At 37.1% G+C, this 22,702-nt stretch overlaps 1 pseudogene; it reads left to right on the top strand.

Moving 5' to 3' along the window:
• Positions 1–2,621: 2,621 nt before the first annotated feature.
• On the top strand, positions 2,622–4,789 carry LOC140511212 (heat shock cognate 71 kDa protein pseudogene; annotated as a pseudogene).
• The last annotated feature ends 17,913 nt before the right edge of the window (positions 4,790–22,702 follow it).

Genomic DNA, 22,702 nt, shown 5'->3' with positions numbered 1-22,702 from the left:
TGAAAATGCATGGGAACCACTGATTCACAAATTTTCAGAACAGAACAAATTATGAAACTTGGGGAGATATACAAGGTATGGATACTCTTCTAAAATATGGGTAGAATGCTAGGTGATGAATCAAGCCATCTGACCTTAGATGGTCATTTAAACTCTCAACATCTTCCAAATGACAAATTTCTATAAAAAGCAATAATAATACCTGCTCTTACCTTCACATACTAAATAAAAATAGAGTATGTAGAACTGGAAAGGATTTTTAGAGCTCATTCAACCCCTTCATTTTGAAGCTAGGAAGTGCTGGAGAGCTTTGTTGAAACCATTTCTTCTAATTCCAAATCCAAATTCTCTTTTCAACACATGACTCTGTCTTAGAAATGTGTATGTCTATTAAGTAATGAGTGAAAGTATCTAGAGAAACTAGGGACATCATAAATTTCTCAGTGCCTCAATCCATCCCTCTCTAGAATGAAAATGATAACATTTGACTTTTAACCTTAAGAGCTATTTTGGAGAACAATTGTTCATGGGTCATAAGACACATTCCACTTTTCTAAAGGATGTGCCCTATATAGTCCCGAAGTGTCATTTGTGTTGTCTCTGTCCCTGTTCATCACGAACTTTCTCAGATCTTCAGGGGTTTTCATTCAGACTGAATTTCAAAACAAAAACTTTCCAGTTTCTTCAACGTAATCCATTGGCCAGTGTAATCTTATCAAGAGAGTGCTATATGGGGAAAGCAGAATATCTGTGTTGTCACATATCTGCTGTGAACTTTGTACAACTTTGAGTGAGGTACTTTATACCTCTTTCTGGGCCTCAGTTTCCTTGTCCCTGCTTGTCTTTCAAAGAAATCACTTGGGTTCATTGCTGCCCAGCACTTTGGGGTCCAGGGAGAGATGTGCCCACATCTTGTAACTCAGTTGTTAATAAATGTTTGAAATTGCTATGATGTGAATCTAATCCCAGCAAGCAGAAAGCTAAGGACAAGATAGGAGAAAGTCAGCCTGGCACCACCACTCCTTGCCAGCTTGTGCACATGTATCAGAAATTGCATTTTGCATAAGTGGTTTTCATTCAGACAATTATTTGGGAATAACCTCTCTAGAACAGCACCTCCCTCAGAGGCGTAATTGACAAGTGCCCACTTTGGTATGCAAGAAAAAAATGTAGATCACAAACCAATCCTAGACTTTGCAAGGAAACATATATCATACTTTTCTTACAGAAATGCATACCTATCCCTTGGCAAAAAAAGGTAAATTCATTTCCTTTCTTCATAAATATAATCATTTAAGTTTGTTCATTCATTAGCATCTTAATAGAATGAATGAGAAGCATTTGTTTTCAGGCTTGATTTTCAATTATGTGCGTATATTTTAATTATAAACTGGCAAAATCTTTGAATCCTTCCCAGAAGTCCCATGGAATGATGTATCAAGTTCTACACAGGCAAGAGAAGTTGTAAAAGTTAAACAAATACCCATCCCAGAAAAGTGGAAGGAAAACAAAAAAAAAGAAGGGAACAAGTGGTACTTTACAAATATCATCTCCTTTAATTCTCACAACAGTCCTGGGAGGTAGGTGTGTTGTAGTATCCTCATTTTACCTTTGAGAAAACTGAGGTTAAGTGACTTTCCCAGGGCCACACAACTAGTAAGGATCTGAAGCTAAATTTGAACTCAAGTGTTCCTGATTCCAAGTCCAGTGTTCTATCCTTTATGGCACCCAACTACCAAAGGGATTTTTGTTTTAACTACCAAATGGACAAAGCTGATTAGTTAAATTTATTGTGCTGTGTGTGTGTGTGTGTGCATATATGTTTGGTGTTCAGGTAAGTTATATGTTTCTACATAGTTATGTCTAGATGTGATTTGTAGGGTGGCATGAATAGATATCTCTAAAATCTCTTTTGAACACCCTTTTTCAAAGTAAGTTGACTAGTGGGCCATAGGAGATTGAAGCCACCAGGCTGGCTGCTCTGCTCTCCTGTGAGTAGGAGGTAGTATCAGGGTAAACCTATAGCTATCTATGTGGTTAAATTTAGAGGCAACTGGGTCTCTCAGTGGATAGCGTGCAGGGACTGGAGCCAGGAAGGTCTGAGTTTGAATCTAACCTCAGATACTAGCTGTGTAGCCCTAGACAAGTCACTTAACTCTGCCTCAATTTCCTCATCTGTAAAATGAACTGGAGAAGGAAATGGGGAATATTCAAGTATCTTTTCCAAGAAAATCTCAAATGGGGTCACAAAGAGTCAGACATGACTAAAAAACGACTGACTTACACCTAATTAAATATTAGTCTACTTTTAAACTATACTCCTGATCATGAATCCTTTAATGAGGAAACAGTTATTCCAATCCGTATTTGACTCTCTAGTCATCAAATGATAGTTATACAAAGACAATCATTCTTATGGAATAGCATATAAATATTTTTAACCAAAAGGACAGCAAGCAGAAATCAAAGACATCTTTCCTCCAATTTTTCTTCATTCCTTTAAGTTTATTGTTTCCTTTTCATTGCTTTTCTCTCTAAAGTTTATTAGTTAGCTACTCAGCGCAGCAGCAACCTTTCTTTCTCCCCAGTGGTCAGCTATGACCCTCAACTCCCCAGCAACCATGTCGAAGGGACCCGCAGCTGGCATTGATCTTTGGCACCACTTACTCCTGTGTGGGACTCTTCCAACATGGGAAAGTGGAGATCATTGCTAATGACCAAGGAAACAGGACCACCCCCAGTTGCATCACCTTCACCAACACAGAATGTTTAATCGGTGATGCTGCAAAGAATTAAGTTGCAATGAACCCCACCAACGCAGTTTTTGATGCCAGATGTCTGATTGGTCACAGCTTTGATAATGCAATTGTACAGTCAGACATGAAGCACTGGCCTTTTACAGTGGTGAATGACGCAGGCAGGTCTAAGGTCCAAGGAGGGTACGAAGGGAAGATCAAAAGTTTCTATCCAGAAGAAGTATCTTCTATGACCTTGACCAAGATGAAAGAAATTGTTGAAGCTTACCTTGGGAAGACTGTCACAAGTGCCATAGTCACAGTACTAGCCTATTTCAACAATTCCCAACGTCAGGCCACTAAAGATGCTGGAACCATCCCTGGTCTCAATGTCCTCCGAGTCATCAATGGGCCAATTGCTGGTGCTATGCTTATGGCTTGGACAAAAAGGTTGGTGCCAAGAGAAATGTGTTGATTTTTGACCTTGGTGGTGGTACTTTTGATGTTTCCATTCTTACCATTGAAGATGACATCTTTAAGGTCAAGTCCACAGCTGGGGGTACCCACGTGGGTGGGGAGGACTTCAACAACCTAATAGTCAACCATTTCATTGCCAAGCTCAAGTGAAAGCACAAGAAGGACGTCAGTGAGAACAAGAGGGCTGTTTACTGTCTTCGCACCACTTGTGAAAGTGCAAAACGCACCTTCTTCTAGTACCCAGGCCAGTATTGAGATTGATTCCCTCTATGAAGGTATCAATTTCTATACATCAATCACCTGAGCCCATTTTGAAGAACTGAATTCTTATCTCTTCTGTGGCACACTGGACCCTGTGGAAAAGGCCTTAAGAGATGCCAAGCTAGATAAATCACAGATTCATGCTGGGTCATCCCACTTGAATCTCCAAAATCCAGAAGCTTCTGCAAGACTTCTTCAAGGGCAAGGAGCCCAACAAGAGTATCAATCCTGATGAGGCTGTTGTTTATGGTGCAGCTGTCCAGGCTGCCATTTTGTCTGGAGATAAATCTGAGAATGTGCAAGACTTGCTACTGTTGGATGTCACTCCTTTTTCCCTTGAAATTGAAACTGCTGGTGGAGTTGTGACTGTTCTGATCAAACATAATACTGCCATCCCCAGCAAATAGATACAGACCTTTATCACCTATTCCCACAACTAGCCTGGTGTGCTTATTCAGGTTTATGAAGGTGAGAGGGCAATGACAAAGGATAACAACCTGCTTGGCAAATTTGAGCTCACAGGAATCCCCCCAGCACCCAGAGGTGTTCCTCAGATTGAAGTCACATTTCACATTGATGCCAGTGGCATCCTCAATATTTCTGCTATGGATAAGAGCACAGGCAAGGAGAACAAGACCACCATCGTCAATGATAAAGGACGTCTGAGTAAGGAAGACATTGAGCATAGGTCCAGGAGGCTGAGGATGAGAAGCAAAGACACAAGGTATCTTCCAAGAATTCTCTTGAATCTTACACTTTCAACATGAAGGCTACTGTGGAGGATGAAAAACTGCAAGGCAAAATTGGTGATGAAGACAAACAGAAGATCCTTGACAAAAGTAATGAAATAATCAGCTGGCTGGTAAGAACCAGACTGCTGAGAAGGAAGAATCTGAGCATCAGGGGAAAGAACTGGAGAAGGTCTGCAAGCCCATCATTACCAAGCTGTACCAGGGTGTGGAGGGCATGCCAGGGGGCATGCCTGGTGGGTTCCCAGTGGGTGGAGCAGCCCCATCTGGAGGTGCTTCTTCTGGACCCACCATTGAAGAGGTGGACTAACCAAGAAAGAACATTCCACACAACTTTCCAAAAATTGAAGGACTCAAGATTTGTAGCCAAGGTAGCAGTGGTTTAAAAGTAACATCTAAGCTATTGTGTAAATCTGGGTATTCTGAATACTTGAATGTGTGCAGAGGGAGAGAAGTGAAGAATGTTGCACTTTATCAGTACTGTAAACAAGTCCAAATGCAATTCTTGTCCTGGAGAATAAAATCTATTTAAAATTGGCACCATAAAAAAAATAAATTTTATTAATTACCAACACCAACCATACATCATGCCTTCTACTATCCATTCTCCCCTGCCTCTCATTCTGAGAGTTGGCAGGTGGAAAGATCTCATCACCTGCTCTACCCCTATTATGGACATCTATTCCTGTCTATCCTTAGCTCCCACCATAAGGGAAGTGGATAGTAGGAAAAGGAACTGAGTTGACAAGGCAGGTGAGAGTAAGATTGTGTTAGTCCTTCCAACACTAAATAAAATCTTACTTAATGACAGCTGTGTATATGAATTGAGGGGTTATTGACTTTCTACAACTATTTCTCTCCCTAAAACCTACCTTGGCCCCTCTGCTCTTGAATCATAAGTGTCCAGAGTTGATGGAAAGATAGATGGATTTGGAGTCAGAAGATCTGGGCTTAAGTCCTCGCTCTGTCATTTACCAACTCTTTGACTTGGGGCTTGTAACTTAACCTCACTAAGTCCTAGTTTCTTTATCTCTAAAATGAAGATCCTTGCATTACCTTGCTCTTGGGGTTATTGTGAGTATTAAATTCTATAGTACATTGAAACCACTTTGTAAATCATAAAATATACTTGTGCTAGTCATTATTATTATGAAGTTATTATTATTATTATTAAACTCAGAGTCAATATGTACATAGTCCAACTCTGGGTTCCATTTTCTTCCATAGGATCCCAGTCCACTGAACACTTTGCTCATGTAGTGGTGCTGACACTAATCTCCATTTTTTCATTTTACTAAGTCAATCAATCCACAGAGAAGCATTTTTCAGGCCTGTACATATCTTGTAAGGTGTTAAACTGGTATACAAAGAAGGGCAAAGCAATCACTCAAGGAACTTATGTTTCAAGGGAAAGAAGATACGTACGTAAATAGGCATGTTCAAGATACCAATAGTTACAGATGGAAGATAATATTAGAAAGGAAGATACTAATACTTGGGGTGAGGACAGAGGAAAGGCCTCCAGCAGAAGGTGACAGCTGAGCTCCTTTTGGCTGCAATTTTCATATTTTAAAGCAATTGCTTTAATTGACCTAATACCTGTGAAAATACAGTCATCTTAGCAGATTAATCAAATTGGTTATCAGAGATACTGATGCTCATGGAACAGACTTCTTTTTCTTCCTCATTATTGTTATTAACAAAACAAGCAGTTGTGAAGTACTCCCCACAAAAGTCCTTATCCAGAACCCTAAATTCTCATAGGCTGTCTATGAGTAGAGTGACAATTCAAACTCCAACAAGCCCTGTCCAAGGTAGACAGGCTTAGAGTACAGACTCAGAGAGTTTGTGAGTTTGATATCTGAATATTAGACTAAGAAAGTTTGGAGAAGCTTGTAACCAAAGGGTTGGCCCCAAGATGATAAATGTTTTGGGTCTTGGCCATTCATAAAGACACAAAAGAGTTGTATTCTGCTAGAGTGGTGAGCCTGAGGGAAAGGAATACAAGGAAGAAGGTGTTTTTGCCCTCATCTTGCACAAAAGATGTGGCATCAGGAGAATGGAAGGGGCACTAACAACAGTGAAATGACAGATCCTTGAGACATAAACTAAGTGTAAAGTGTGGCATGTCTTTAAAAGGAGCATTCAAAGGTAGTTTGATTAAATGTTCTCCTTAGCTTTGAGGATTTTATTTTTCTTCATACAAAAGATATGGCAATAAGAAAGATTGGGATATGATACATTTCCCTTCCCTTTTCAATATATTTCATATCCAGCTTCCATACAGATGATCGATTTTATTGTCCTGAGTGGACACTCTATTGTATATTACTATGTTCTTCTTTTTTTAAAAAAAGCCAGTTATTAATATTACTGTTATATTTCCAAAGGAATTAAACCCTTCAAAGAATATTTGCAAGTACAGAGGCTATTATATATGATGTATATTTCAGGAGAAATTCACCTCCAAAATTATGCTAAAATATAAGCTCTTTATAGTTATGAAGTAAAATGGAAAGTCAAATAATAATGCAAACAATACATTAAAAAAAAGGCAAAGTGTCTTTGTGAAAGGTCAAGCCAACAAGCATTTATTTGGCATCTCCCATGTGCCAGGTGCCAGGCTAAGGACTGAGTCTTCGATTTTGAGTAAGAGAACCTGGGTTAGAATCTAGGCCTGCTGATAATCACTGCTTGTGCAACTCAGTAATTAATTCACTTTGCCTCTCTAGACATCAGTTTCCTCATCTTGTAAAATGAAAGAGATTAAACTGGGTAGTCTCTAAGATCCCTCCTGACTACGAATCTAATGAGAAATTAAGAAACAAAACTACCCTAGTGAGAGGCTCTGTGGGATCCCACTAATTATAATAACTGATATTTATTTAGTGATTTATATTTACAAAGCACAGAGATTAATTTCATACTTAAGCAAAACATATACATTATGTCCTTTGATTCTTACAGAAAGCAATATATTTTTATCTTTTCTTATTTCTTTGGACTGAACCCATATATCATTGGTAGGAGAAATTCTTGGTAAACAAACTCCCTCTGCCAATGTAAACCAACACCTTTTCTGCTACTTATGGTCCTATAACATTCCCTAGTACACTGAGAGTTCAAGTGACTTGCCCAGGGTCACATCCATAGGGTGGTTCAGACGGGACCCAAACCCAGACCATTCTGAGCCTCTCTATCCACTAGGTTTGCAGCTCTCAAAGTGTGTTCTGGGAATCCCTCGTGGTCCCTGAGATGCTTTCAGGGGGTCCATTACATCAAAGCTATTTTCATAATACTGACAGTTTAATTTCTAATATCTTAAAATTAGACAGATATAACCCACCTAAAAAAAAGCTATATGCAAGTGGGGGTGGGGTGAAGGTGGGAATGATAGAAAGGGGTCAATAACTTTTAAGAATGGCAAGAGATCCTAAATCCAAAAAGTCTGAGAACAACTTCCCTAAGCTATGATGCCCCTATCCCCATGTAATGGAGGGGAGGGAAGAATTTGTTCCCTCCACAATCCTTCCCCCCACTTCAGTTGACACAGTGACCCAAGATATCCAAGGCAATGAGATGTTAATGTGTTAACAAGTTGCTAATACTCAGGCATTCTCTAAGAAAGTGAACTCTTTTATTTGACAGAATTTCAAAGGAGCAGCTGAGGGATAGCTAAACAGAAAATCAGCCTTGTCTTTGAGGGCTATTCAAAGATTTAGTCTTTCTTCAGTGTCTCTCATTGAGCAGTGTCTCTGTTCCCTTCTAGATGTGTGTCTATTACTGAGTTTAAGTAGTTCTGCTTAAAAGATATAGTCTATGGGGAGTGGAGGAGGCTGTCAAATTTGTCCAGGGCTTAGCTATTTAAAGCCTTGCTGTATCCAATTTTTGTATCTCTAATGAAGTTGCTTTCTTTAGTTCCTTCAGAAAAAGGCTTTCACACTTCATAAAAGGATCACGGGGTGCTAATACCTTGATAACACATGAACATTTTATCATTTCTATTATCTATTCTTTGTTTTCTATGACTACTTCAACTATGGGGGAGAGGAAGATTTCTAATCCTTTTACTTTATACCCATTTTAAAGATGAAAAAAAAATGAGGCTTAGCAGTTTAGGTGATGATCGAGGTCACACAGTTGATAAGTGGGATAGCCAGAACTCAAACCGAGGTTTTCTGATTCCAAGGCTATATTTCACTGGATTCTATTATCACCTTTAGTTTTTTTACTTCAATACTTACATTTAATGAAAACTTAGCTTCTGTAGATATTGAGAATAAATCCAGATCACCTGACTCACTGACCATTGTAAGAGGCATTTCTTTCTTTTAGTTTCTTCATGTCAGACTGATTTCTTTGAGCTTCTTAGGCATCCCTTTTTCTTCAAGATAAAAATGTTTCCTTCAAGTACTTTATGACCTATGTAATAAAAGGCTGCTCTGGAAAAGCGGGAGAATTATGGCAGAGGGTTCTGAAAGTACAGATGGGTTGGCCCTAATCAATCATTTGATTAGTTAGTTACTTGTCCCTGTTCACCAGAATAGATTACTCACTTGTTGATTACTTGAGAAGACCCTCTGGGGTGTTTTGAAAAGACCCTCTGCTGGAAAGGAGAATTCCAATGGATAGCATTACGTATTTCAACAGAGTACTTTTAGAGGATTTCAGTAAACCACATGCTGTATTTCAGGAATTCTTTATTCTCAATCCCTTCCATGCAAATATTTGGTAGCACAGCAGAAACAGCAGTAGAGAGGAAAGTTAAGCCGGGAGAATCACAGGTGGGACAATGCCCCAGGTGTTTCTGCTAAATTAAGCGTGCTATTTTAAGCAGAAAGAGAACTAGGAACAGTATTGGTGTATCCAAACTGGTCAAAATGCTGCTGTTGTTATGAAGACATGGGAGAGGAAGAGCCATTTAGGATTCATAGGTTCAGCTCAGTGGCACAGCTGTGGCATTCTGGCTCTCCTGGGCTTTTTCTTTATGCATTCACACCTCTGAATATGTGTGTGTGTGTGTGTGTGTGTGTGTGTGTGTGTGTGTGTGTGCGCTTGAACATACTTGTGCTACCAATAACCTGGTCCTCTGAAACTCTTGGAATATCTAAGTAAGTTCATGATTGTATTGTGCTTTGAGTGTCCAAAGCATGAACCCAGTTTACACCATTGGGGGAGCTGGTCTACTCAGTTCAATTCAACAAAAATTTCTTAAGCACTGTCTCCTTCCAGGAGCACTGAGCTAGAAGCTGGAGTTATAAAGGCAAAAACCAAACAGCCTCAAGATGCTTACATTCTGCTGAGGGGGAACAACACATATACACAGAAATAAATAGAAAGAATATACTATATTTTGGTATGTGGGGCAAGGAACTAGAAAGATCAAGAAAGGTACTGTGTAAGAGATGGAACTGGAGCTGTTAATCAGTGATCAAGTATTTATTAAGTACCTAGTTCACAGGATTGTTTTGAGGATCAGGTGAGATATTAATTGTAAAATACATATTGTAGGTCCTATAGAAATGTTAACTATTATTATTATTGCCTCCTGTGTACTATATACACTTACTAAGCTCCAGGAATGCCAGTACAAAGAATCAAAGAAATCCCTGTACAAAGAGGAAACATTCTAATGGGGAAAACAAGTCCATACATAAATATACACGGTATAAATATAAAGTGAATAAATATAAACATGTGCAAGGTAGTAAGTACAAAGTAGTTGGGAGAGAGCATGCTTGCAGCTGTGAGATGAAGAAAGACTTCAAATAGAAGGTAATGTTTAAAGTACAAAATCTTCAAGGAAGAGAGAGATCCTGTGAAGCAGAAGCAGAAGCAATGGATTCCAGGTATGGGGGAATGAGCTTCTCAAAGACAAGGAGACTAAAGATAGTGTCACGTGTGAGGAACAAAGAGGGAAGGTTTCTCTGGATCATAGAGAGTGGGAGGAGAATAATGTATAATGAGGCTATAAATATGTTAAGGCCAGGATGTGTAGGGCTTTAAAAGCTAAACAGAGGAGATTATAGTTATCCCAGAGGCAATAGGGAAACCACTAGAGTTGCTTCAGTAGGGGAGTCACATGTCAGATCTGTGCTTAAGGAAATTACTTTGACAGCAATGTGGAGAATGGACTAGACTGGGGACACTTATGACAAAGAGGCCAATTGGAAGGCTACCATAATAATCTAGGCAAGAGATGATGAGGGTCTGAACTAATGCAGTACATGTGTGAGTGGATGTAAGCTATTCATGGGGAAAAAAAAACATTTGGGATATGTGAAAATACAGATTAGGGAGAGTAAGAGACTGAGGAAAATGCTGAAATTATGAACCTAGAGACTAGAAGGATTATTGTACTTTTGACAGAAATAGGGAAATTTGAAAGAGAGTTTGGTGGGGTCAAGAAGAATAATAGTTTCAGTTTTAAAAATGCTGAATTTGAAATGTCTCCAAGATATTTGAAATGTCAAGTAGGCAGTGGGTTATAAGGGACTGGAGCTCAAGGGAGATACTGCAGGTAAATATATAGATGTGTTAGTCATCTGTCTAGAGATGATAGTTAAATCCATGAGAGAGGATTAGGTCACCAAGAATGTATAGAAAGATAAAAGAGTAGGACCTTGGACAGAGTTTGGGGAGCACCCACAGTTAAGAGATTTGATGTAGGTTATGAAGCATCAAAAGAAACTGAGAAGAATGGTCTCAGACACTTACTAACTGTGTGACCTGGGGCAAGCCACTTAACCCTTATTAGAAAGAGAGAGAGAGAGACAGACAGACAGACAGACAGAAAGACAGAGACACAGAGACAGAGAGAGACAGAGGGAGGAAGGAAGGAAGGAAGGAAGGAAGGAAGGAAGGAAGGAAGGAAGGAAGGAAGGAAGGAAGGAAGGAAGGAAGGAAGGAAGGAAGGAAGGAAGGAAGAAAAAAACTAAGATGAAACAGTAAGATAGAAAACCAAGAACCAGAGAAGAGAGATTATCCTGAATGAAAGAGTGGCCAACAGTGATAAATGCAACAGATAGGTCAAGAAGAATGAAAACTGAAAGAAGACCATTGCATTTAACAATTAAAAGACTGTTAGCAACTTTGGTTTCATTTAAGTGATGAGATAAGAAGCCAGAGTCAACAAGATTAAGAGGAGAGGAAACTGAGGTATCAAATGTAGATTTTTGAGGCTATTTTGCTGTTGTTTTGTTTTTTTCCAGGAGTTTGGGTGCAAAAGGGAGGAGAAATATAGGTCACAGGGGTGAGAACCTGCAGCCTTCTAGATCCTTAAGTGTGCCCTTTTGATTGAATCCAAACTTTACAGAACAAATTTGTTCTAAATAGCTTACAGGAATGAAGTGGAGGTTTCATTTGTTTATATTTTTTAAAGATAATATAAACTTGAGCATATCTGAAGGCAATAGAGAAGGAGCCAGTAGTTAGGGAAATGTTGAAGATTTGGGGAAGGGAAAATGGGGATGATAATTTGGAAGAGATAGGTGTAGATAGGATCAAGTGCACATGTAGAGGAGTAGACCTTAGCAAGGAGGAAGAAATAAAAAGATTGGAGGTATGGTTTCAAGGCATTTTGAAATGAAGAATTTGGGAGGAGGGGGCATTCATGGTAAATAGTTTCAAACTTTCAAATAAAGTAAAAAACAAGGTCATCAACTAAAGGGGATGGGCAGGTTTGGGAAGGGAAGAGTAGATAGACTAACTATATTTCCCTCCATCCTATCCTGCCCCCCATTGCTTCTGTTCAGTTGGGGACTAAGATAGGTAATTAATGAGGGCTGAATAAAATGAGGGCTGTCTTGTGGAAATAAGACCTAGTGTGGGCTAGATAGCATAAATTTGTAGTATACCCAGTCTGCACTGTTGTGTTACTTCCTCTATTTTCATTCAGTGTCTGAAGAAGAGGAGGAACAAAGGAAGTAGATGGTTATAGTAATTCATGGCTGATGTTTGGGGGGGAAGAGCATTGATAGGATATGACAATAGAGGATAGAATAGTTTTTTTTATTTTTTTTAAATTTATTTATTTAACTTTTAACATTCATTTCCACAAAATATTGGGTTCCAAATTTTCTCCCCATTTCTCCCCTCCCCCCACCCCAAAATGCCGAGCATTCTAATTGCCACTATCACCAATCTATGCTCTCTTCTATCATCCTTCCCTTCCCTTGTCCCCATCTTCTCTTTTGTCCTGTATGGCAAGATAACTTTCTATACCCCATTACCTGTATTTCTTATTTCCTATTAGCAAGAACAGTACTCCACAGTTGTTCCTAAAACTTTGAGTTCGAACTTATCTTCATCCCTCCCTCCCCACCCATTCCCTTTGGGAAGGCAAGCAATTCAATATAGGCCATATCTGTGTAATTTTGCAAATTATTTCCATGATAATCATGTTGTGTAAGACTAACTATATTTCCCTCCATCCTATCCTGCCCCCCATTGCTTCTGTTCTCTCTTTTGATCCTGTCCCTCCCCAAGAGTGTTGACTTCAAATTTCTCCCTCCTCCCATTGCCCTCCCTTCCATCATCCCTTCCACCCTGCTTATCCCCTTCTCCCCCACTTTCCTGTATTGTAAGATAGGTTTTCATACCAAAATGAGTGTGCATTTTATTCCTTCCATTAGTCAAATGTGATGAGAGTAAACTTCATATTTTTCTCTCACCTCCCCTCTTTTTCCCTCCACTAAAAAGTCTTTTGTCTGCCTCTTTTATGAGAGATAATTTGCCCCATTCCATTTCTCCCTTTCTCCTCCCAACATATTTCTCTCTCACTGCTTAATTTCATTTTTTTAAGATATGATCCCATCCTATTCCATTCACTGTGCTCTCTGTCTCTCTGTGTGTGTGCATGTGTGTGTGTGTGTGTGTGTGTGTATGTAATCCCACCAACTACACAGATACTGAAAAGTTTCAAGAGTTACAAGTATTGTCTTTCCATGTAGGAATGTAAACAGTTCAACTTTAGTAAAGTCCCTTATGACTTCTCTTTGCTGTTTACCTTTTCATGCTTCTCTTCATTCTTGTGTTTGAAAGTCAAATTTTCTTTTCAGCTCTGGTCTTTTCATCAAGAATGCTTGAAAGTCCTCAATTTCATTGAAAGACCATTTTTTTCCCCTGAAGTATTATACTCAGTTTTGCTGGGTAGGTGATTCTTGGTTTTAGTCCTAGTTCCTTTGACTTCTGGAATATCCTATTCCATTCCCTTCGATCCCTTAATGTAGAAGTTGCTAGATCTTGTGTTATCCTGATTGTATTTCCACAGTACTTGAATTGTTTCTTTCTAGCTGCTTGCAGTATTTTCTCCTTGACCAGGGAACTCTGGACTTTGGTTACAATGTTCCTAGGAGTTTCTCTTTTTAGATTTCTTTCAGGTGGTGATCAGTGGATTTCTTGAATACTTGTTTTGCCCTCTGGTTCTAGAATATAAGGGCAGTTTTCCTTGATAATTTCATGAAAGATGATGTCTAGGCTCTTTTTTGATCATGGCTTTCAAGTAGTCCCATAATTTTTAAATTGTCTCTCCTGGATCTATTTTCCAGGTCAGTTGTTTTTCCAATGAGATATTTCACATTATCTTCCATTTTTTCATTCTTTTGGTTTTGTTTTGTGATTTCTTGGTTTCCCATAAAGTCATTAGCCTCCATCTGTTCCATTCTAATTTTGAAAGAACTATTTTCTTCAGTGAGCTTTTGAACCTCCTTTTCCATTTGGCTAATTCTGCTTTTGAAAGCATTCTTCTCCTCATTGGCTTTTTGAACCTCTTTTGCCAATTGAGTTAGCCTATTTTTTAAGGTGTTATTTTCTTCAGCATTTTTTTGGGTCTCCTTTAGCAGGGTGTTGACCTGCTTTTTATGCTTTTCTTGCATCTCTCTCATTTCTCTTCCCGGTTTTTCCTCCACCTCTCTAACTTGATTTTCAAAATCCTTTTAGAGCTCTTCCATGGCCTGAGCCCAATGAATATTTATTTTGAATGTTTGGGATACAGAAGCCTTGAATTCTATGTCTTTCCCTGGTGGTAAGCATTGTTCTTCCTCACCAGGAAGGATGGGAGGAGATATCTATTCATCAAGAAAGTAACGTTCTATGGTCTTATTTTTTTTCCCTTTTGTGGGCATTTTCCCAGGCAGTTACTTGACTTCTGAATTTCCTTTCCACACCCACCTCGACACCAGATCCACCCAGCAAGCAGTTGGGGGCTGAGATTCAAATGCTGCTTCCCAGCCTCAGGGCTTTGGGGGGGGGCAAGGGGGAGCTGCTATTCAATGTGAGATTAAGTTCAGGTGCTCATGTGGGGGCAGGGCCACCACACAGGTCTCAGTTCCCTCAGGGGCTTTATGCTGAGACCTTCAACAGTGGATCCAAGCTCCTGCCTGCTTTGGGGGCCCTTGTCTTCTGCTGCCTTCTGAGGGGGCCTGAGCTATGGAGACACCTCGCTCCCCTCTTGGTGAGCTGAAAAGACCCTCTCACTGACCTTTGGCACCTGTGGGTAGAGGGATCTGCGCAGCCACTGGAGATTCTGTCCCTGAAGCCTGCTCAGATTTGCTCCTCTAGGTGCTGTGCAGCCAAGGCAGGTCTGGGCTCTGCTCCGGGTCTGGTGCTTGATGGACCTTTTAGGTCAGTTTTTCAGGTCTCTCTGGAACAGAAATCTCCTCCACTCCATTGTTCTGTGGCTTCTGCTGCTCCAGAATTTGTTGGGAGTTCTTCTTTACAGGTATTTTATGGGCTGTGGGTTCGGAGCTAGCATATGTGTATCTTTCTACTCTGCCATCTTGGCTTCTCCGATAGAATAGTTTAAATGGCTAACTGTTGGACTGAGATTAGAGAGGGCACAAAATAAAGTCAGAGTAGGGGTAATGGCTTGAACAGTTCTTGATGAGGGTAAGGAGAGGTGAGAAATAAGAAGTGGAGTGGTAAAGTGTTAGGGTCTTGAAAATAGCTAAGGATTTCAAAGAGCAGAATTAAGGAAAAAAATTTTTGCATGTATAGAAGACAGCTTTACAAAAGTGTGAGGGTGGGAGATAAAACAATCATGCAGGAGGAACAGCTAGTAGCCTCATTTGGAATGTAATGTGCTTGAACTTGAGTTATTATGAATCACTTGGGAAACTGAAACTGTCAAGGGCTTTATATGATCAATTTGTAATGCTTGCGTGTCTTAGCAGCAACTGTCAGAGTGTGAATTGGCTAACACCATTTCCCTTCCTCAAGAAGTCTAGCCTTATGGGGCTAGGAATGTGTCAAAGACTATAAATGTAGTGCTCTTTTACTTTCGTTTACAAGTGAATGTTCACCTGAGAAAAGCGTTTGAGGTTCATATCCTTCATACCTGCATGAATATAAACTTAATCACTGTGCCACTCGAGTTATTAAACACAAATGTTCAGTATGGTTATGTAGCAGCTGTCTATTCATGTTAATTAAAATGTAGAAAACAGCCAGGATCAAAGTTATTCCATCAGCTCAGTGCACGGCCTCATTTGAGGATTTCCAGAGCCCAAAACATACAGAGCACAAAGTAATTGGCATTTTCCCCAGTTTCATAGAAATTGTTACTCACTCCCAAAATCATTCACCTAATGGCAAGAAAGTCAATGTCCTTAGTTGGAGAACTTAAGAATATTCACTATAGATTACAATGTAATTGACCAGAATCCAGCAGGCTATATAAAACGGCACTGCTAGTAATTCGTGTTAGGAAAAAAATCACAATGCTGTTTAAAATATTTCCAAAGTGGGAATGGGGTGAATTTCATAGGAATCTAACATTGGAATCAGAAAGTTGCTGTTCATTTGTTTCAGTAGTATCTAATTCTTTGTGACCCCACTTGGGTTTTTCTTGGCAAAGATACTAGAGTGGTTTGCCATTTCCTTCTCCAGTTCACTTTACAGATAAGAAATTGAGGTAAAAAGAATTAAGTGACATACCCAGGCTCACAAAGCTAGTTAAGTATCTGAGGCTGGAGTTGAACTCATGAAAATGAATCTTCATCATTTCCAGCTCAGTTCTCTATCCACTGTGCCACCAAGCTGCCCAAGAAGCTAAGAAGACTATACTTAATTTCTAACTCTCTTAAGCACATATTGAAGATAATAAAAGTTATAGCAGATGCTGATCTGCAGTTGAAGAGGGAGGTTCCTGCTGGTGCAATCATATGTCCAGTTCAAAACAAACACATGTACATACACATATAGGCATATACATATATACATAAGCATGTACAGACATACATACAGACACATATCTAATGCCCTATTTCCCTTGAAATGAGATAATTGTCCATAGGATCATAGGATTTAAAAGTAGAAAGGAGTCCTAGAAATCATCTGGTCTGATACCCTCATTTTAAGACTAGACTAGAAGACTAGAGGCTAAATGTCTTGTCCAAAGTCTCACAGACCTAGAACAGAATTAATTAGAATTCAAACCCAGATCCTCTGACTCCAAAGTTTCTTTTTAGTTATACCAAATTATTCTCATTCATTCAGACAAGCCGGTCAAAAAGTATTTATGAAGCACATATTGAATGTATAGCACTGTGCAAATGCTAAGGGAAATGTAAAATTTAGTTAAGGTATAGTCCCCCGACCTGACAAGTTTTAAAGACTATGGAGATAAAGTAGCTGTAATATAAAATCATATATAATTACTTTATAAAATTACAAAAGTGCTTATTTCCAAGAGTAGGAATCAGGAAGCATTTCATGCAATAGTTACCATTTGATTGAACTTTAAGAAATAGGTGGGAATTCAATATTTGAAAATGGAGAGGAAAGGAATGAGAAGAAACTCAAGGCATAAGGAATAACTTGAGCAAAAGCATGGTGGTAGAGGCACAGGACACGTTCACACTTCACTTTGAATCAATAACTGGCTATTTAGAAGCCAAAGAATTCTAGGGACATTTTTTCCCATGTCCAAGTAATTTCATCATAATTAAGCACTTAGGAAAGCTCACTCACTCTTTAAAACTAGAGAGGACCTGAAAAACCGCTACTAGAGAACCATTCAGTTGAGGTCACTAGGAAATGGAGTTCTGGGGTTCTAAGTCTTGTAGAAGTCATCTAGCTCATTACATATATATAGCTATAGATATAGATAGATTTTACTACTGCTCTTCCTAAAGATAGCTGCTATCTTACGTAATAGCAAAAAGATTCCCATGCTAAAACTTTAAAAAGAGATATTGTAGAAATTCTAAAAAAAAATCTAGTCTTCAGGAAAAGGCACCCGCATCAGTGTATTAGTGTATAAATAATGGAGGGCAAATTTAAAACAACTTTTCTTTTTAAAGAATTTTTCTTCTAGATGTAGAAAAATACATTATCTTCTCATTTCGATTGACTTGTTATTGTTGATGTTTTAGATGGTGTGATCTTTTATGTTTAGGCTGAGTTTGCATTTTAAACCTATTGCTGGATATACTGTAAAATATTCGTCTAAATTTAATTTTTACCAAACTTCTTTTGACTTTTCCAAGCAGCGTTTGATGAAAAGAGAAGAATCCTTTCCCCAATAATTTATATACTTGGTTTATCAAACATTGGGCTAATATTCTTACTCTTTTTTGTTTCTTGCTTTTCTAATCTGTATCACTGATCTATCTACTTTTCTGTTCTTTAACCTGTACCAAATAGCTCAGATGATTTATAATATAACTTGAGATCTGATAATCTGGTAATTGTTTCATTTATACTTTTCCTCATTGTTTACATTAAATCTCTCCTTAGCAATTTGAATCATAGTACTGTCTGTAATTTTATTTTTAGGTAGCAACATAATATTTTTTGTGCTGGCATGGCCTAGCCACAATCATGAATTTGTAATTAAATACACATTTATGTTTATTCAAAGTGTAGCTGTCTAAATTTTGCATATGTCTGTATAGATTAGCACCCAGATATTCTATGCATTTTGTCATTTTGAATGGATTTTTTTCTTATTGTTTCTTCTTGCTTTTTCTTAATATTGCTTAGCAATGTTGATCATATTTAGTAAATATATTTTATATATTTCTTCTTTAATGAAGCTATTAATTACTTCAATTATTTTCTCAACTAATTATCTGGGGTCTTCTAAGTAGATCATGTAACCAGCAAACAAAGATGGTTGTCTCTGCTTTATTTATCCTTTCATTTTTTCCTATCATTATAATAGCTACCATTTTCAAAAATACATCTAAGAATAGTGGGGAGAAAGTATTCTTGCTTTACCCCCAAACCCTTAGTACTAAACAAAATTCTAATGTTTCTTCATGGCAAATAATGATAGCTATTGGTTTAAGATAAATGCTTTTAGATCACATTTTAAAAGGACCCTTGCAGATCTATGATTTTGAGTTTGTTAGTTTAGTATAAATGATTGCTGCATTATGTTAAAGGCTTTTTCTGAATCTATTGAAAAAATAATGTGATTTTTATTTACATTATTTATATAATTAGTTGTGGTAATTATTTTCTTAATATTGGGATCACCTTTGAATCATTGATATTAGCATAATTTCTTCATATTGAATCATCTTCTGGATATGTTACTGTAGTCTCTTTACAAGCATTTTATTTACATATTTTACATCAATATTTAATATTTAAATAGATTCATAGTTTCTTTATTTCTCTATTTGGTCTCCTCATTTGGATATCAAGGCTATATTTGACTCATAATTTTAAGTGCTTTTTGTCTGTTTTTGAGAATATTTTTCTTAGAATAGGTGTGAATGAGTGAAAAACAATTATTAAGTACTTACTATATTAACACTAGTAATACAGATACAAAACTGAGACAGTCTATGCTCTCAAGGAACTTGCATTCTAATAAAACAAAACAAATATAAGAGAGTATTGGCAAAAAAAAAGTGGCAAGTGTTTAGGAAATTATATTTTGGTTTGGAAAGTCATAAAGCTGGTAGGTAGAAAAATAAGAGTTCATTGGCATGCCCTTTCCAAAGGCAAAGTTATTGTTGATCAGGGTAAGAGGTAGAAAGCAGTGTGGTGGAATGTAAAAACGCAGATTCACATATGGTAGGAAGACAGAAAATGGTCTAGCTGAACATAAGCATGCATGAATCCATTGAGTACAAAACTGAGAAGCATGTTCTTGCTAGTTAATTGTCCTTCGAATGCTTGATAGAATTCATTTGAAACTCCATGTGGCCCAGAATGGTTAAGGAGGAGGGTAGTCAATAAACACTTTTCATTTCTTTTTCTGAGAATTGGTTGTGTAAAATCTCAATCTCTTCTTTTATTGGTTTAGGTATTTCATATTTTGTACCTATATATGCGTATATACATATATGTGTGTGTATATATATATATATATATATATATGTGTGTGTGTGTGTGTGTGTGTGTGTGTGTGTGTGTGTGTGTGTGTGTGTGTGTGTATATATCATCTACTTCCTTGAAGTCTCAGGGTTTGTTTATTTTTCGGGGGTGGGTGCATATTATTGTGCACAATAATTCTGTTAATTCCCCTTGTTTCCTTTCTGTTGTAAATTCTTGTTCACTTTTTATTTGGGAAATTTAATTTTCTTTTCTCATTTTCTTGATCATTAGTTAATATTTTGTTGATTTGTGACTCAGTTTTAAAGACAGATCTGAATTTTCCTTACCAATTCCATAATTTTTTTCTAAGTTTTTCTATTTTTTTCCTCAAATTTTCAAGCTTTCTTCATTTGTATTTCCTTTAGGATAACTAATTTGTTTAGTTTGTAGTTTTTTAATTACATGCTTATTTCATTGAACATCTCTTTTTTATTTTGTTCATATAAGTTGTCAGAGATATAAATTTTCCTTTGAGAAATGTTTTTGAGATGTCACAGAAATTTAGGGATATAGTTTATCATTATCTTGAATAGTTATTGATTGATTTTATTATTTGTCCTCTGTTCCCCTTATTATTCATGATGCCATTACTTATTCTCCATTTAGTCAACATGTTGCATTTTGTTTGCTCATGTTTCCTTTATTATTTGCCATTGCTTTATGATATATAATGGATGTTAATTATTTGTGCCTTTTTTTACATTTCTCTATTATTCCTTTATGGGTGTTGTATAATCAGTTTTTGTAAAGATGATGTATAATGTTGAAAATTTATGACAATTCTTTAATATTCACATTCAGAAATCTTCATAAGTTAGATAAATCTGATTTTTCTACAATCTAGCTCTATATTTTAATTTGCATCTTTCTGTTGGATTCATACAAATCTAGAATAGGATTAACATCTACTCTTATTTTGTTATATCAGTGTCTTTTTGCAATTCATTTAATTTTTTTTTGAGATCTTAGATTCGACACCATTAAGTTACGTGTTATTTTTCATTTTATAGGGTGACCTTATGTACCATATAAAACATGTCATGTAGTTTCTCTGACTCTGTTGTATTATTAATCTCATTATTGCACTTTTTTGAGATTATGATTGAAACTCCTTTTTGAGTCATTTAAGAAAAATATATTTTCCTATCTTCTAATTTTCTCTGTTTCCAAATTTATTTCTTGCATGCAGCAAAATATTATCTTTACCATTGTATTGAATTCATTCCTCCCTTGGGGGATAATTCCATTCATATTTGGGTTATAATTGTTAATTTTCTGCTTTCTTGTACTAACTATATACATATATGTGTATATACATATTTATTATTTGCATACACACATATATGTCCTGTATCCATCTTATGTCCTGCTCCTCTTGTCCCTCTTGTCACAAATGTTTCTCTGTATTATCCTACCACTTGTAGTGTTACTGTAATATTGTTCATTCTTATTCCTACTCTCCTGATTTTTGCAGTTATACCTTTTCTTCCTTTGATTCTTCAAGTTGACGCTCTTTGTTTTCTCAGTGACAATCAGATTTGTGACTGTTTTTTAAAGAAAATATATCAAAAAGACTCCTCTACCTTATATCCATAGTCTGGTCTAGCCCTAACCATGTGAAAATAAGAATTTCATTCCTAGTCTTTTATTGCTGTCTTATTGTGTTCAGCTTGTTTCTGTTTCATTAATCTTGCTGAGTATCCTATTCATCTCTGAGTTCTTTGGAAGGAGTATCTCATGTTCTTCCTTTTTGGTAAAAATTCGGTTATTTACTTTAGTTTTTAGGCTTAGAATTAAAGAAAATTTTATTTTGGAGTATAATCTGACTTTTTACTTTCTAAAATATTATATTCTGATAACTTGTAATATTTGTTTACCCTTTCTGCCTACATTTTTTTTGATTCACAGTGTAATTCTGAAGTTTAGCTATGTTTCTAGGTGAATTGAGTTTGGGTTTTCTTTGCTTTATTTTTCTGTGAATCCTCCCAATCTGTCCTTTCCTGTCTGTCTTTAATGTTTTTGGATAATTTTCCTTTATGGTTTCTTAAAATACAGTAAATAGGGTTTATTTTTCTTTTGTCATGATGTTTTTCTCAAAGACCTGTAAGTCTCTTTTCTTTCTTTCTTTAAATTCAATATTATAATCTCTTAAAATTTCTACACATTATTCCAACTTTATTGACTTTTGATTTAGTTCAACTAATTTCCTTCTACCTCTCTATTTTTATATTCAAATTCTATTCTCCTTTACAGAGAACCTATTGTTACAGAGTACAGTCCGTGGTCTCCAATTTATTCTGAATGTTCTACTTTCTTGTTAGACTTCCTAGTTTCTTTCTTGAAAGTTTTATTTCTGTTCTTATTTCTTATATATTTTTACTTCATTTTATTGCTCTTCTGAACCATTTTGGTTATTCTTAATATGTAGATTTTGTTATAATACTTTCACTTCTTCAGTGGATCATAACTGTTTCTTTTGTTGTGGAGGATTCAATTATTGTGAAGGCTCATTTCACTTCTTCAGTAAGCTTTTTTCTGTTTTATCCATCACTCTGATTATTTTTCTATGGAGTCTTCATTGTATAAGTGTTTTTTTACCCTAAATCTCTTCCCTTCTGTAGCTTCAATGCTTTTGTACCCCTTTCCTAGCTTTTTCTCTGTTCTCTTGGACCACAGGGATTGGATGAGATCAATGGCTCTTAGCAGGTAAGGATGACCCATTGGGATCACTCCTTTAGGAACATGATGAGGGGATCCTGTGTTTGATCCTATTCTCCACCTTTCCCAGACCCATGAGTTTTCCTGTGCTCCACTATTCTTTCAAAAACTGACTTTTTAAAAATTCCTCATTATGAATGGATTGGGGGAGGATCCCCAGGGGTTCTGCTGAGCTTCAAAACTTCAAAAAGACATTTTTAATTGGATCTCTCCTCTATCTTGCTGCCTCCCTATTTTCTCCTTATATATTAATTAGTTAAATATTGAATAATATTAAATAGTTGGAATTAATTCTCACTTCTCAGGGCTTGGATTCTCTCCTTCCAAACTTCTACATGGGCCTTGGAACTCTTAGCTCCTTCTCTATAGTCACCTGTGTTCCTTCTTTTCCAACCTCTATGCACCTCCAATTCACCAAGCTCAATCTACCCT

Source organism: Notamacropus eugenii, chromosome 6 (genome assembly GCF_028372415.1).
Source record: "Notamacropus eugenii isolate mMacEug1 chromosome 6, mMacEug1.pri_v2, whole genome shotgun sequence".
NCBI lineage: Eukaryota > Metazoa > Chordata > Mammalia > Diprotodontia > Macropodidae > Notamacropus > Notamacropus eugenii.
This window is presented reverse-complemented; position numbering and strand designations above follow the sequence as displayed.